Source organism: Schistocerca americana, chromosome 6 (assembly GCF_021461395.2).
Source record: "Schistocerca americana isolate TAMUIC-IGC-003095 chromosome 6, iqSchAmer2.1, whole genome shotgun sequence".
Taxonomy (NCBI): Eukaryota; Metazoa; Arthropoda; class Insecta; order Orthoptera; family Acrididae; genus Schistocerca; species Schistocerca americana.
The window spans coordinates 238,808,321-238,822,893 of NC_060124.1; the positions used below are offsets into that span (position 1 = coordinate 238,808,321).

General features: G+C 41.4%; 1 protein-coding gene across 1 annotated transcript in view; it reads right to left on the bottom strand.

Moving 5' to 3' along the window:
- The window catches only part of LOC124620069, a 717,768-nt gene that overhangs the window by 462,370 nt on the left and 240,825 nt on the right, over positions 1-14,573 (bottom strand). The window lies entirely within an intron of this gene.

A 14,573-nucleotide genomic window follows, 5' to 3' on the forward strand; every position in this document is an offset into this window, starting at 1 on the left:
TCGTGATTTTTAAAGTACGTTTGAGATAGATGACACTATTGAAATGAGCAGAGAACTTTTTTTTTAGGTTTTGAAATTGTTGCAGAAAGATACGACGTTTTTGAGATTTGGCTGAGTTTTTATGATATTATTACGATGACAATGTGTATTATGCCGTTGAGGTATGTTTATGATCAATAAGCTGATGCTATATGAGGAATTTGATTATGCTATGTATTTACTATGATGAAATATTGAAGAAGTGTCAACGAATATGTACATGGGTAATAAGGTAAGGAATAATGAGTAGTGGTTAGGGACTCTGGTTTGTGAAAAAGGATGTTGGAAACCAAGAATCGTACTTTAAGAATTATGAAATGTGTGTAAATGCGTTAATGTATTACAATGCCGACGAAAATTTTTGGACACTGTTATATTTATAGGATTTTGTTTCTACACATTTGTAATGCAAATTCTCGACCTGTGAAATTTTTTATATGAGGCTGTCACTGTAGTGCAAACTGGTGTCGTAAATATTTCGGTAAGAAAGCTAAGTGACCTTGACGTATTGCGTTATGGGCGACCAGCTGTGTGAGTCACCTGGAGAAAAAGCCATTAGGTGGAGAAAAAAAAAGAGACCATTATCCTCGCTATTGACATTTCTAGGTAGAAAGCATCACAAATACGACACGCTCAAACTTGAAAACATATGATTACACTGTGGAGCTCTTAATTTGGATTTTTACTGAAATGCCTAATGAAATGACGAGAAATATTTTATGTCTGTACACCTGATGATGATTACTGTCTTTCTAGTTGAGAGATTTTTACTGCCTTATGAAATGCCATATGGCTAGTGAATGATGTTTGGTGCCTTCCTTTGTACATATTTGTTCATTTTGTTTAATATCTAGTTTCTAGCTGCACTGCATCATCGGTTAAAATAAAACTTAATAGATATACTGATATCACTATTTTCTGTCTACAGACCCACTAAAGAATAATTTTATGATGTACTTTCGTAGAAAAGAGAGCATAAATAGACATTTCCCTTCACAGGCATTCCAAAAATAATTTTTTAACGGTTTGGTAACTTGTCTGCTAGAGTAAGTCAAGGTGATGCATCACTCTAGTGTTAAGATGCGACATAGGTATTAGACATGGCCATCTTTACTGTAATATTTTTTCTGCTTGAGCTTTGTCATCATTAGATATAAGTTATTGTATTTGCTGCTGCTTGCTTTGCCAATTTCCATTTTTTTGGCCTTGCTGTTTGTGTAAATTTGTTATGTGCTGCTGCATTGTCTCGCCCCTTGGTATATACATCTGAGCTCAGTAGATTTAAGTTAGCTTAAGAGGGGGTAGACTATATAAGAGAATGAGTTGCAATGAATTGGAAGAAATGCATTGAGAAGTTATGCGAAAAAAGTACAGAAAGCAGGTATAGATAGGACTTTTTGGGAATAATGATGAACGAAGGGAGATCTCCGAGAAGTAAATAATGTTTTGTTTGGAAAATACTGCAGTAAAACAACCCCTGTCCTTTTCTTGTGTTATTCCGCTATGTGTTTGTGTACACTATGTGAATTTGTGTTTTTCCTGTCTTTATGTGTTTAGCTAATAAGACTTACTTTGTAAAATTTTTCTGATAATATGTTATTTACTTTGTAAAGATGCTTAGACATTAATTATTCTGTTTTGTTTTAATGCTCATGTGTGAAGTTGATGTTTCAACAGTTATTCTGATCTTTTATTTATTTATGTCATAATTCCTGTAACACTGATGTATCTGTTTATTTCTATTCGTTTGTAAAGCCTGTACTACTACAAATGTTATCTGTATTTTTATGTTCTTTAATGATGTATTTTGTACCTTTGTTATTGTATTCTCATGTTATAAAATTGAAATTGACACCAGTTCATCAAATTAAGTAACTTGTGAGCATTCATTTCACTGCACATATTTCTGTTGGTCATAGTATATGCACAATATGTGAAAAAAAAGAGGACTGTTAGTGTTTGGACGCATGTTGATAATTCAGCAAGGGACAGGTTAACAGCATTGCTGGTTCTAAGGACAATTCCAAAAACTTTGTGAGTGCACAAGTGGTGGTTTATGGACTTGCTATATTGTCCGCAAGACTGTTCAATGGTGATTGTGCACCTGCATAGTCGCAACAGATGGCTACTGGCCGTCTCTACAAGGACTACAGTGGGTCTACACCTTTTATGACTCACCAATACCATTATTTCTACAAGGACTGCAGTGGGTCTGCACCTCTGGTGGCCCACCTATACCATAATCTCTACCAGGAATACAGTGGGTCTCCTCTGTGATGACCTACCTACCAATATTCTTCAAAATTTCGACTGACTCTGCTGTGGGTTTGCTCTGTTGTGGCCCATTACCTGTCTCCAGATTCAGTCTTAAAGAGTCAACTTTATTAATGTCAAATATTTAACACATTAACTCATTTGTAAAGTAATCAAACGTTTAAAGATGTTATATAGAGGGAACTTATATTCTTTAAAGAATCGGGCGTGGGAGATTACTAGTGAGTAAGAGAAAAAAACTTAATAATTCTGTAATTGGTTTAGAAGTAAGCACATTAGAATGTATGCACGTAGATAATTCTTGTATGCACTGTACGTAATATGCTCCTGATAATTTATTTTTTATCTTTCTATTTTTATAATCAGAAAGCCAGCTCACTTAGAGTCCGTGGAACGAATATTGGCTTCTAGGTGTATCATACGTATGATTATGTATTTATTTCCACATAATATATTGCATATTGATATTCCCGCTATAGGTTGTAAGTAGGCTGTTTACGTTTTTCTTATTGGTAACGCCACGTAGCGCTCTGTATGAAAATTACTGGCAGTGCTGTGTGCAGTCTGTGGCTGGTTTGCATTGTTGTTGGCTATTGTAGTGTTGGGCAGCTGGATGTTAACAGCACGTAGTGTTGCGCAGTTGGAGGTGAGCCGCCAGCAGTGGTGGATGTGGGGAAGTGAGATTTCGGATTTTTGAGAGCGGATGATATGGACGTATGTCCATCAGAAACAGTGCATTTGTAAGAATGGATGTCATGAACTGCTATATATGACTTTTGAACACTATTAAGGTAAATACATTGTTGTTCTCTATCATAATCTTTCATTTGCTAACTATGCCTATCAGTAGTTAGAGCCTTCAGTGGTATGAATCTTTCATTTAGCTGGCAGAACTGGCACTCGCTGTATTGCAGTAGGTAGAGTAACGAAGATTTTTGTGAGGTAAGTGATTTCTGAAAGGTATAGGTTAATGTTAGCCAGGGCCGTTCTTTTGTTGGGATTATTGAAAGTCAGATTGCGTTGCGCTAAAAAATATTGTGTGTCAATTTAGTGTTGATCAGAATAGGTAAAGAGCGAAATGTCTGGGTACGTTCAGTTTTGCTCAGCTGTTTGAAAATCAAATAACGTAAGGATTTACCAGCGCAGTAACTCAATAATTTTTCTAAAGGGACGTTTCAAGGTCAATGGAAGAAGCGGTGGAACTTATTTAATGTTATCGGAACGCGAGTGGCTGGCGTCACTATTGCTAACAGCAGCTAAGTTGAAACTTCCTGGAAGATTAAAACTGTGTACCGGAACGAGACTCGAACTCAGGACCTTTGCCTTTCGCGGGCAAGTACTCTACGATCTGAGCTACCCAAGCACGACTCACGCCCTGTCCTCACGGCTTTATTTCCGCCAGTACCTCGTCTCCTACTTTCCAAACTTCACAGAAGCTCTCCTGCGAACCTTGCAGAACTAGCACTCCTGGAAGAAAGGAAACATCCCCAGGCTGTGGCTAAGCCATGTCTCCACAGTATCCTTTCTTCCAGGAGTGCTAGTCCTGCATGGTTCGCAGGAGAGCTTCAGTGAAGTTTGGAAAGTAGGAGACGACTTACTGGCGAAAGCAAAGATGTGAAGACGGGGCGTGAGTCGTGCTTGGGGAGCTAAGATGGTAGAGCATCTAAAAATACCACCACTTGCAAAGTAGGTTAGAAATCAAATTAATAATGTTGCTCACGCAGCGTATGTTCGCTTTGACGGGCAACAACAAAGTTATTGACTGTGGATAGTACTGTCAGAATGGAAATAATGAAGTCCCTGTAGAAAAGTCATTAATTTTGGCACTTGAATGGATTCCAGCGTAGATTTCGTCGATGTTGTTATGGCACGTGTTGTTGATTCTAGGGTGATTCCACTTTGACTGCTAGAAGGTCCAGATCTATATTTTAGCAATATCTGAAGACCTAACAAATGCGTTTTTCAGGAAATTCTTAATGATCAAACAATCCCAGATCAGAACAATGGTATGATTGAAATAATTTTTGACTTGGTATTCACAATCCACATTTTTATTAAACTTCTTGTAAATTCACGTATACTTCTTTTTAACTGTCACATCATCAAGAAAGAAGTTTTCTATCGATCTTCATATATTTGATTTCCACTTTAATCAAACACAAGACTTGACTGTTCTTTTACTGACTTCTGAAAAGTGAAACAAAGACTGCTCTGTGCGCATTCGCGCCAAAATGGATACAAGTAAGTCAAAGATTATGACAGTCTCACAGAAATGAATACACACTAGAACTATATCACTATAATATATCAATACATCGGAGTACCTAAACATTAATAAAACCAAATGTGAATATTGTCACAAAAACATGTCTGTTGCTTCGCAGAAAAGTAGTACGATATTACTGGTATCGAAAACTTGGGTTGGAGTGCAGTAATGGTCATGTAAATAAAGAACCATTATAAGCACTTGCCCACGAAAGGGAAAGGTCCCGAGTTCGAGTCTCGGTCCGGCACACAGTTTCAATCTGCCAGGAAGCTTCATATCAGCGCACAATCCGCTGCAGAGTGAAAATCTCATTCTGGAAACGTCCCCCAGGCAGTGTCTAAGCAATGTCTCCACAATATCCTTTCTTCCAGGAGTGATAGTTCTGTAAGGTTCACAGGACAGCTTCTGTGAAGTTTGGAAAGTAGGAGACGAGGTACTGGCGGAAGTGAAGCTGTGAGGACGTGGCGCGAGTCGTGCTTGGGTAGCTCAAACAGTAGAGCACTTGCCCGCGAAAGGCAAAGCTCCCGAGTTCGAGTCTCGGTCCGGCACACAGTTCTAATCTGCCAGAAAGTTTCATATCAGCGCATACTCCGCTGCAGAGTGAAAATCTCATCAGCTAAGTTGCTTATCAGCCATCGCATAATCCTCTCCTCATCTCGACGAAACCCCTAGAAAGCCAACTGAGTTCGAGTGAGCTTCCCTTTGAGCTGGGAGGCTCAGTGACTAACTCTCTAGCTTCCAATGACCAACATACCAACATATCCACCCTCAAAAAATGTAGACTGGGGACTTCGTGGTCTATGACACATAACATCTCTTGTGTGTTCAGCAGAGTAAAAGCAGTGATCAAATGTGTAGAAAATTTGCAAGGTTTGAAGTAGTGAGAACTTCTGACACCTTGTTCAGACTCATTTACACATGAATATCTTAAAAAAAGCTGTACGTTGCATTTTTCTAGTTAGCAAGCATAAAATGTTCGTTATGAAGCATTGCTAACTTCAGGTGGAACGGACTTTGCAGGCTGAGATAGATACAGGTTATAGAGGATGCAGCAGACGGTAGATACGCATAGATAACGAGTCAAGAAAAAATAGATATGAAGAAAGGACAACAACAAACAAAGCACTCCATCTTCAGGCCACAAGTGGCCCATCGGGACCATCCGACCACCGTGTCATCCTCTGTTGGGGATGCGGATAGGAGGGGCGTGGGGTCAGCACACCGCTCTCCCGGTCGTTATGATGGTATTCTTTGACCGGAGCCGCTACTATTCGGTCGAGTAGCTCCTCAATTGCCATCACGAGGCTGAGTGCACCCGAAAAATGGCAACAGCGCATGGCGGATGGATGGTCACTAATCCAAGTGCCGGCCACGCCTGACAGCGCGTAACTTCGGTGATCTCACGGGAACCGGTTTATCCACTGTGGCAAGGCCGTTGCCACAACACCAAACAAGGTAGACGAAAAATAAGTTAAAGAAGTAGAATCCTAAATCTGAAGTAATAATCATTTGAGAACCAGTTTACAATTTAACACTCGATTTCGATGTACAAATGATTATCATTAAAAGAGGACTGTTGCACAGCCTCCACTGATCTTCTTAAAGCCAAAAAGAGAAAATAAATATTGATGGAGCATCTGTATCCTCGCACTCCAATAAAGGTAGCTGATTTCCGTCAATTACAAAATGACTACAAGTTGTCTTTAGAGATAAATCTGACACTTAGACACCTCCAGTAGACAGTGACACGTGTGATCAGTTCCCTGTGTCACACGTACTCTCGTTTATCGCAGTCGCATTTTCCTCGTTTCAGAAACAAAATTTTCCTTTCCTTTCGAATCGCTGCCGTCGATTGCATTACATGCGGTCATTGATCTAAAGAGTGGAAACCAATATCACAGCCGGATTAGCTAGTAATTAGCTCCATCGAAGCATATAAATGACCTCTATTTATTGGTCAGGCATTGCATGGTTTTCGTTGCGGACAAAGTGAATGAAATTTTCCGCAGTAAAGCAATAATAAACAAACTGTAGTGCGAGTTCAGGTAATCACTCACTAGTGTTTGCAGTTTTAATAACGCAGTACTGATCTTTTAGAAACCAGCAGCCTGTATTGGTGTCATATTAGTGTAAATTGAATTAAGCGATTGCTGTAGGAAATGCAGGGTTAGATGTAAGTTATAAACCACCACGAATGGCTGACACGCAATTTTAGACCACAACCCGTTATACTATTTGTGATAAGCATAATTTATCTGTTTTTGACGTGATGAATGATAAAATTTGTATTTGCTGTGTCTCTCATTCTGAACGTGGAAAACAGGAAAAGAGAAAATATTCTTGAAGGAGAAGTATTATTGTCATGACTTTAGGAATGAACGTGAGTAGTTTAAAAGGTTTTCAACATTGCTGCTGCTGTTTATTTATTTTGCTTCCAACGGATATCTTCTGACAGTATTTTTAGGTAAGAGATAATAATAGTGGGTGATTCCGTGAGGATGTTACAAACTTTCAGAGACGATGCAGGGGGCTCCATTAATTGCAGGTAAGGGACCGTGGTCCGGGAACGACCGAGTCGACAGCTGTAAGCGAAAATCGTTCTGACAATTCAGAGAATGAAATACATGTGCCGGTACTGTCGTTAGTAGGACTGTAGGGCAGGCAGCTTTCAGAGGTGATAGTATGGGCCATCACAAGAAAAGAAAGTCCAGTGAACATGGCCTCTAGAAAACTTACCAAAAAGAGCTATGATCACTTGTTCGTCATATACTGTGAAACACGTATCTTCTACTGAACAAATTTCCATGTTTACTGGACAATTTTTTAAAGTGTATTCGCAATTGTGAGTAAGGACAACCTTCAGCTATAGAATGGAATTACGACAATGAAAATTTATGCCTCACTGGGACACGGACCCAGACTTCCCGCTTTTATGCATGCATGTCCAAAGGAAATTTCCATCGTAATCGTAGTAACACAGGCACTGCGATATCATAATTTTGTTCTTGTTTTGGTCCATGCTATCGCCTGTGAAAGTCGCCTAGCCTACAGTCTTAAGAACAGCACTACTCATAGACTGATTCCAGAGGTTACAGACCGGTTTTCGCCTTTAACTTTTGCCTCGGTGTCATTTCCGCACAGGGATTCCATAACTCAGATTGGTACATTTACAGCCGGCAGCGGTGGTCTCGCGGTTCTAGGCGCGCAGTCCGGAACCGTGCGACTGCTGCGATCGCAGGTTCGAATCCTGCCTCGGGCATGGATGTGTGTGATGTCCTTAGGTTAGTTAGGTTTAAGTAGTTCTAAGTTCTAGGGGACAGATGACCACAGCTGTTAAGTCCCATAGTGCTCAGAGCCATTTGGTACATTTACTCTCTTCCATCAGCCGTGTATAGTAATAAACATTTAGATTAAAGATGTATGATCTGAAGACATATGTGTTGGCAATTGTTAGCACAAACTTTAATCGTGCGAGACCCCTGCAGCACCAGTTTTAAAATCAGTTTCAATGTATGTCAGAAAGTGGTCCAGCGCAGGTCAGTCATTGATTCCAGTTCTATCGTCTTCAGTCCGAAGGATGTTGTGATTTAGCTCTCCACGCTAGAGTGTCCCGAGCAAGGCTCCTCATCTCTGCGTGACTTTTACATCCTACATCCATTTGTACCTGCCTGCCGTCGGCAAGCATTGAAATTTTTACCCTGTTTCCGACATCCGCCCGTTACGAAACATACTATTTTTTCAGACCGCGAATTGTGTCACGTCAACCGTTTCTCTGCCTATGGTCAAGCTGTACCGGAAATTCTTTTCTCCTCTGCAATTCAATACCTCATCATTGATCACCCGATCCACTCTCACCTTTGTGAATCTTTTTTAACAATGAAATGAATAGCCCTAGCTGCATACAGTCGTTGATATAAGTCAACGGGGTCAGCTGAAAATATGTGCCGCGGCCGGAACTCGAACCCGTGTTCTCCTGCTTAGATGGCAGACGCCCTATCCATCTGAGCCACCGAGGACACCGATGAGAGTGCGACTGCAGGGGCTTATCTCTGACACGTCTCCCGTGAGACCCACAATCCCAAATTATTGTCCCGCCCTATATTCATAGTGCCCCTGCCCATTATACTCATTACTCGTGGCTTGTTGTCGATAGGCGTAAGAGTTCGGGCACTGTTTATGCATCCGCACAGAAGAAGATGGTCAAGATATATATAATCTTTTTTACACACCACATTTATCACATTTACCGTCTCTTGCCGGATGAATGCTTACTTTCACGTAGTTCAGCGATACACCACTTGAGACATTACTTTCAGCTTCATGTACTTCATTTTACGACACTTAAATACTCTCCTTGTGGAATGATGCGGCACCGTGCTTCATACTGGAGGGGACGATGCTAATGAAGATTATTATTCGTCTACATCTACATGACTATTCCGCAATTCACATTTAAGTGCTTGGCAAAGGGTTCATCGAACCACAATCATACTATCTCTCTACCATTCCACTCCCGAACAGCGCGCGAGAAAAACGAACACCTAAACCTTTCTGTTCGAGCTCTGATTTCTCTTATTTTATTTTGATGATCGTTCCTATCTATGTAGGTTGGGCTCAACAAAATATTTTCGCATTCGGAAGAGAAAGTTGGTGACTGAAATTTCGTAAATAGATCTCGGCGCTACGAAAAACGTCTTTGCTTTAATGACTTCTATTCCAACTAGAGTATCATATCTGCCACACTCTCTCCCTTTCACGTGATAATACAAAACGAGCTGCCCTTTTTTGCACCCTTTCGATGTCCTCCGTCAATCCCACCTGGTAAGGATCCCACACCGCGCAGCAATATTCTAACAGAGGACGAACAAGTGTAGTGTAAGCTGTCTCTTTAGTGGACTTGTTGCATCTTCTAAGTGTCCTGCCAATGAAACGCAACCTTTGGCTCGCCTTCCCCACAATATTATCTATGTGATCTTTTCAACTGAAGTTGTTCGTAATTTTAACACCCAGGTACTTAGTTGAATTGACAGCCTTGAGAATTGTACTATTTATCGAGTAATCGAATTCCAACGGATTTCTTTTGGAACTCATGAGGATCACCTCACGCTTTTTGTTATTTAGCGTCAACTGCCACCTGCCACACCATAGCCTATCGCGATTGTGGTTTATCGTATCGCGACATTGCTGCTCGTGGTCGAGATCCAATGACTGTTAGCAGAATATGGAATCGGTGGGTTCAGAAGGATAATACAGAACGCCGTGCTGGATCCCAACAGCCTCGTATCAGTAGCAGTCGAGATGACAGGCATCTTATCCGCATGGGTGTAACGGATCGTGCAGCAACGTCTCGATCCCTGAGTGAACAGTTGGGGACGTCTGCAAGACAACAGCCATCTGCACGAACACTTCGACGACGTTTGCAGCAGCACGGACTATCAGCTCAGAGACCATGGCTGCGGTTACCCTTGACGCTGCATCACGGACAGGAGTGCCTGCGATGGTGTACTCAACGACGAACCTGGGTGCACGAATGGCAAAACGTCATTTTTTCGGATGAATCCAGGTTCTGTTTACAGCATCGTGATGGTCGAATGCGTGTTTGGCGACATCCGGTGAACGCCCATCGGAAACGTGTATTCGTCATCGCCATACTGGCGTATCACCCGGCGTGATAGTATTGGGTGCCATTGGTTACACGTCTCGGTCACCTCTTGTTCTCATTGACGGCACTTTGAACAGTGTACGTTATATTTCAGATGTGTCACGACCCGTGGCTCTACCCTTCATTCGATCACTGCGAAACCCTACATTTCAGCAGGATAATGCGCAACCGCATGTTGCAGGTCCTGTAAGAGCCTTTCTGGATACAGATAACGTTCGACTGCTGCCCTGGTCAGCACATTCTCCAGATCTCTCATCAACTGAAAACGTCTGGTCAATGGTGGCGGAGCAACTGGCTCGTCACAATACGCCAGTCACTACTCTTGATGAACTGTGGTATCGTGTTGAAGCTGCACTGGCAGCTGTACCTGTACACGCCGTCCAAGCTCTGGTTGCCTCAATTCCCAGGCGTATCAAGGCCGTTATTACGGTCAGAGGTGGTTGTTCTGGATTCTGATTTCTCAGGATGTATGCAACCAAATTGCGTGAAAGTGCAATCACATGTCAGTTCTAGTATATTTGTCCAACGAATACCCGTTTATTATCTGCATTTGTTCTTGGTGTAGGAATTTTAATGGCCAGTAGTGTAGTCATGTACTGAGCGGTGACAGGCGGCCTTCTCACATGATCTCATTGTATGACCCATCGGGCCTGAAACTTCTGAAACTAAGCACCCTGAAGCAATCGTCGGAAGAGTCCAGGGCGGAGGAGGGAGCTTTATGGCCTCGGGAATGTTTTCATGGAATTGGCCACGTAACCTCGTCACTATGAAAGTCACAATGGGTCAACACAAGTATGCATCTATGCTTTAGGACCACATGCACTCCTAGAAATAGCTTGTTTTGCTCGGCACAAAGGCACCTACCAGCAGGACAGTGCAAAGTGTCTCACAGCTTGCCTGGCACGTGCATGGTTCGAACAATACGACGATGAGTTTACCGTACTCCCCTGGCCAACAAACTCAGCGTATTTAAATCCAGTCGAGGATCTGTGAGACCACCTTGATCGGGCTGTTCGCGCAACGTATCCTAAATCAAGAGACCTAGCGTCGCTGGACACAGCTATGCAGTCGTCATACTGTAGGGAAGCAGCCTACTCACGCGGTAGTAAATTCACATCAGTTTCCATTATGTGCCAGCCAGGCTGCTGTAGCTAGCTCTGACGTCATAAATGTTGCGCAATACCTTAAAAATCAAGCAAATGAACTAAAACTTTTCTAGCATGTCAGGAATATTACTAAATTAATGTGTGTTAAATATCAGTTCGATAACTTCAGCCATTTCCGAGATTTGGACGTTTTTCTGAAAAAAATCATTGGCGCAACAGAACAGAGCTAGAGACTTCAAAATTTGTATTTAGATTCATCTTTCATAATGATTTAATAAAAACAGTACTTTGGATTTCACAAATTAAGACTTTAGTGGAAATTCATGATTTTCTGGTTTACGTCTCAAAACTGAAGGAAGCAAGATAGATTAAGTAGGCTAGTAAATAAGGCTAGGATGTTTAGATTTAAATAGGTTGGAGGTCCGCTATGATTATGAAGATGTGTAAAGTTTCTTTTTAATACCTATAAAATTATAGCGATAGCGGATCTCAAAAGGGACAGTTCAGAGCTCATCTGCTGCGTGCAGGGTAATTTAATTAATTCTCTCGCTCAAAGTATTTAACTTAGCCACGTCAAAATTTTATTATCAATACTTACCTGCGTGCTGAATGCACGTTTAAATTAAGAGCTTCTACGGCCATCAGCCAAAGAAGCTATAAATTATTATGTAACTTGAAGTGGTGCGTTACTAGCCCAGCGGCTAGTCGGGAGAGCGGAATTGATCAGGCGATCCCTCAGCCGTCCGCACCGCGGCTTTATATATAAGAACACTGCGCGAGGAAGCAAGGCCCCAGTTCTCTCCAGACGCTGAATGACACGCCATCTGTGTCGGGAGTCGCGTCGCATCAGTGTAACTGCTACAGACAGCCTCGGGTGCCGTATTAAGTTACTAGAGATACGCGGAACCATGAAGACATTTTATGTGAAGTGTTAATTCTGGAATGATTTTCATTAACTAGCTTCAGTTTGCGTATTGTCGTATTTTCACGTGCCGTCGCGGGACAGTCATTCTACCAAATATTTAGCGTGGCGTTTGATGAAATATTTTCATCAAATTATGGCGAGCATTCTTTTTAACATTTGATTCGGACATTTATAGTTGCATCAGCGCATTAGACTCTGAACTGTTCTGTTAGTTAGGTTGTAGGGATACTTGTGGTTTTTCTTAGTGAATTTCAGAATATACTCAACTATTTTGGAAAACCGTTTTTGATTAGAAATCCCGGACAATCTCCTAATTCCTCAGAGCTATAAGCTGCAGCTATAAGAACATTCTCAGGTAAAGTGGGCACTAGGATATCTATTTACTGGCTCCAAGTTTTATTAAATCACTTTCTGGGGGTCACGGAGTAAATAGAGAGCCAGTGTTGAGAACGGCAAAAGACAGCAATAACAACATTCTAAAAGCTAGAAACTGATTCAACACGCAAGCGTTTATGCAGCAAATTATTATTTTACACAAAATTATCCGCCGCCCCACATATGGTGCATCGGCCGGGAAATCAACTAAGTGAAAGTGATTTTTAACTTTTCGGATTCGCGAGTGAAATGCGACACGCAACTGAGTATAGAACAGTGAAGGTGTTACGTGTGCATGTGGACGACGCAATTGGATTAACAACGCATCTGGATTGACGGAGCTGGCACTGAGTCTAGCGGTGCTGCCGGCATCGCGAGAAGCCAGTCTCGCCGCACCGCAGTCGTCCGCTGGAGCAGCCGACGCAGAGCCTGCAATTGCGGGCCACGCTAACACAAAACAGCCGTCGGAGAGCCGTGTGCAGTTCACCGTGCCACGTCGCATCAGGAATCCTGGTACGCCGCGCCGGCAACGCCATACGTCGTGCAGAAGGAACTAAGTTAAGTGAAAAGCTGTTAAAAATTTTACTAACCTGCACTAAAAGACTGTCGGCGATGGAACCGCCAAAAGAAACTGAGTTTAAACTTAAATCAGAACCTATGTCTGTTGAGGGAACTGTAAATCCAGACAACGGTTCAAGTGTAAATATGCATGAAAGTAGTAATGTTAAAGTGAAATATGAAGTATTGTCTCCTGACAGTAGTGTGCGAAGGGGCAATGATTCAATAATAGAGACCCCTGTAGTAAAGCGGAAAGTAGAAATTGTAAATTTATTGGATGATAGTTTCTCTGATGAATTAAAAATGAAACAGTCATCAGAGATGGTAGAGTTTAAGAAGGAGCAATTGGATATGACTAATCAATCAGAAGTTTCATGTAGTTTTGATGATTCTGGTATTGGAGCTAGTTTTTCGTCACCTGAGTGTGATAAAAAGCCAGCTCGTGAGCAACCCAAAGATGCTGGGGCTGTTGATCTAAATGTTATATTACAAGCAATAGCTGCCAGTCAAACAAATTTTAATATGCGGTTTGAGGCAATGGACAATAAATTAGAATCCAATAATGCTGAATTAAAGTCTGAAATAAGTGAGGTCAAGAGCAGTAATGCTAGAATGAATGCTGAGTTAAAGTCTGAAATAAGTGAACAGGTCAAAAGCAGTAATGCTGAATTAAAGTCTGAGATTGTGGCCAGCCAAACAAATTTTAATAAACGATTGGAGGTAATGGACGATACCTTCAAGGCTGGTTGCAATAAGTTGAAAGAGGATCTAGACAGTTTGAATTGTAAAATTGATTGCAATCATGAGGATATTAAGAAAAAGGTTGCTCAACAATTTTCTGAAATGTATAAGACAATAAAATCCGAAGTCGCTGAGGTTCGCAAAGACTTCCAAATGAAAGATGCGAAGCTGGAGCACAAGTTAACAGAAAAGATCGAGGCGGAGTCTGAACTGTGCTCAGATAGATTTAAAGATGTTAATATAAAAGTAAACATATGTCAAGCAGAAGTAGAAGCAATCAAAACTGACACTACTCATATTGTGCAAAGAGTAGATAATGTTGAAATGAAAGTAGAAAATATAAGTACTAACATTGCTAACATTGAGAGTAAAGTAGCTTCAGTAACTTCTGGTAATGGTAATGTACAACAAGTTGTAGCTGCAAACGCCGCTTTTATCGGGTGTCGGCAGTTCTTGCGGTTCGATCCAGATAAAAATATCCACCCGCTAGATTTCTGGAACGATTTTGAAGATGTGATTCCACCAACTTGGTCTGAGCGAGAGAAAATCTCATTTATTAGAAGCCATTTAGCAGGTGACGCCATGCGTTGGTCAGCTGATGTTATGTTGAAATGTAAAACATTAGCG